The sequence below is a fragment of the Ixodes scapularis genome, unplaced genomic scaffold (assembly GCF_016920785.2).
Source record: "Ixodes scapularis isolate PalLabHiFi unplaced genomic scaffold, ASM1692078v2 PGA_scaffold7__128_contigs__length_106722199, whole genome shotgun sequence".
Taxonomy (NCBI): Eukaryota; Metazoa; Arthropoda; class Arachnida; order Ixodida; family Ixodidae; genus Ixodes; species Ixodes scapularis.
Genome location: NW_024609882.1, coordinates 75,603,162 through 75,605,955, shown reverse-complemented (window position 1 = coordinate 75,605,955; position 2,794 = coordinate 75,603,162).

Here is a 2,794-nt window from a genome sequence, read left to right as displayed (position 1 = left end):
GGCGTGACTTCGTAGGCCACGTGACCCGTGTCGAGTTACCCGGGTCATGGCGTCCGGCGTGACCTCGTGGGCGGGCCCCTCCCCTTCCCTGCACACTCGGGTCACGTGACCCGGGTGTTGAATGGGATCCCCTCCCCTCCCCCCACACCTCCCATCCCCTCCTCGACTACTCCTATCTGACCCCCACTCCTTTCCCCTGCCCTCCACCCCTTGCCCTCCCTTAGTAGCAGTCGGCGGCGGCGTGACCCCGTGGGAGGGCCCCCTCCCAGCTCCCCTCCCCTCATCCACCCCCTCCAAGCCCTCCATTCCCCCAACCCCCACCCCCTTCCCTTCCTTCCTCCGCCTCCCCTGCCCTTCCGCCCTCCTCCACCCCTGCGCTGACGACCCGGCCTTGCGCTATCGCGTCATACACTTAAGGCGGAGCCTAAGTGTCCCCCCCAATTTTTATTTGTCCTAGTCTCAGGTTTTCTTTCAATGATGTTTCCTAGCCAGCTCGCTCGCGTACTTTCCCTCCTTACAGTTCTTGTAGCTGGATGTACAGTCTCCCGCAATATGAAGGACCCATTCGACCAGGCAGTTTGAGGCTGCTTTGGATTTGCCTATGCCTGGACCATATTTCTTGACGTGAAAAGAATGAAATAAACTTTTATCTTTCTTGTCGCTCAAAATAAAGTGCGCCTGGCCAAAGTGGAATAAGCGCCGCCCCATAAATTGCATCGGCGAATGGGCCCTTCATATTGCGAGTGACTGTACACGCACTTAGCGCGGGTGTACGGCCTAGGGAGCAGCTCGACATGAGAAATGTCGCGCTCCGTCGGTTCTTCGATGGGGTCTGGAATAGCTCGTTTGGCGGCATATGTAGAGTCGTCTGGTGGAGATATCAGTCAATCCTGTGACACAGTCCTTACTTTGTAAAACATGAAACATCATCTCCCCACCCGGGTTCTTCCTCACCTTCTACAGATAATTGATTCGGCATTGTGATACACAACCGCCACCGAATGCAAAAAAACTCGGGTAGATAAAATAAGATGTCCATAATAATGTTTGAGTCTTGGTGGAACCTTAGAAAAAAAAAACTGGGTGCGAACTCCCGAGAGTCCTGAAGTATATCATCGCCTGAGGGCCCGGGATTTTTGATGGTAGGCGAATTTCCCGGGCCTTGTGTAATAAGAGACACTGAAAATTGCACAATTTGGCATGGAACTACTTCACGTCATGCAGTTAGTTCACGCTAGATTGTCAGATTAATAATGAGCGAAATAATTAAAAGCTCACTAAAACAGCATTAGATGACATATAAAAATACTCTCCCAGACTAGCGTCAGGTATCCATAGTGGAGACTGGACGTCCTCAGGCAATTTTGTGCTTTCCTGAACCAGGCGCAGCTGCCCCAGGGGCATTCGGGCTTAAATCTCCGGAGCAAAAGACGCGGTCTTCGGTGCCAGGGACGGGAATTTAGAAAAATACAGAAAAATAATTAGTATAAATATCAAAATGCTCTCCTCGAATATGATACTAGACATACCGAGCTACATTCTAAACGAAAATTCGATATTCTCAGGCGATGTTTGTGGCTTCCTGAGCCGGGCGGAACTGCCAAGAAAAACGTTGGGACTTAGTCTCCAGAGCGAAAAGACGCGGCTTTCGGTGCCTGAGACGAGAATTTAAAATCATACAGAAAACTAAATATTATAAATATTAATATGCTCTCCTAGATCATGATACTAGGCGTAACCAGCTACATTCTAAACTAAAATTCAATATTCTCAGGCGTTTTCTGTGGCTTCCTGAGCCAGGCGGAATAGGCAAAAAACGTTCAGACATACTCTCCAGACCGATAAGACGCGCTTTTTTGTGCATGTGATCAGATAAAAAAAGAACTAAAAAATAATTATTACTATTATCAAAATACCCTCCTGGAATTTGATACTAGACATACCGAGATACGTGAAAGATGTAAATTAAATCTCTTTATCATTTTTTGTGGCTTCCTCAGCCAGGGGCAACTGGGCGGAAAAATCATCTGGCATAGTTCCCAGAGCGACAGATGCGATTTTTTTGTGGGAGGGGCGAGATATCAAAAATTGCAGGAAAATAATGTTTATGAATATTAACATTTTTTTTGCCGGAGAATGATAGTAGACATGCCCAGCTACATGCCACGTGGAAATTTTACCTCCTCATGCAATTTCTTCTAATTTCTTGACCTTATGAAAAAAGCACTGTATAATTTAGTCGGCAAAAAGGCGACAAGTAGCCTGACTCGCACTTTTTGCCTACTGCTTTGACTTTTAACACTCCAGAAGCTTCCTTGAGATTATAAATGCGAACTAGGGTGCCTTCATCTCCGCTTTAATCGGGGTGATGACATCTTTTGTAGTACCCGATGCCGACAGCACGTGCGCACAACGAGAGTACAAAGAAATACCTTGAAAAAAAAATGGTGCCGTAGCACAAGTAAAGCGCGCTCCTACCAAAGAATAAAAAGCACAGCGCCCGTATGAGAAATATTGCACCATTGTTGGTGACATGGTCACGTGACGATAATTTACGGGGGTCACGTGAGCATCGTCCGTTGCGCCACATTAACCACGTAACCACAGTGAAAGAGTGGGCCAACGGAAGCCACAAGGTCATGTGACCACGATCCGTGGGGTCATAAGAACACGGTCCGTGGAGTAACGGGAACATAACGCGCGGTGCGGGGGGGGGGGGGGGGGGTTCCTCTCCGCCAGGTTTCCACGCGGGAAATGATATCGCATTTAGGCCTCACAGGTTGTCCAATTGTCC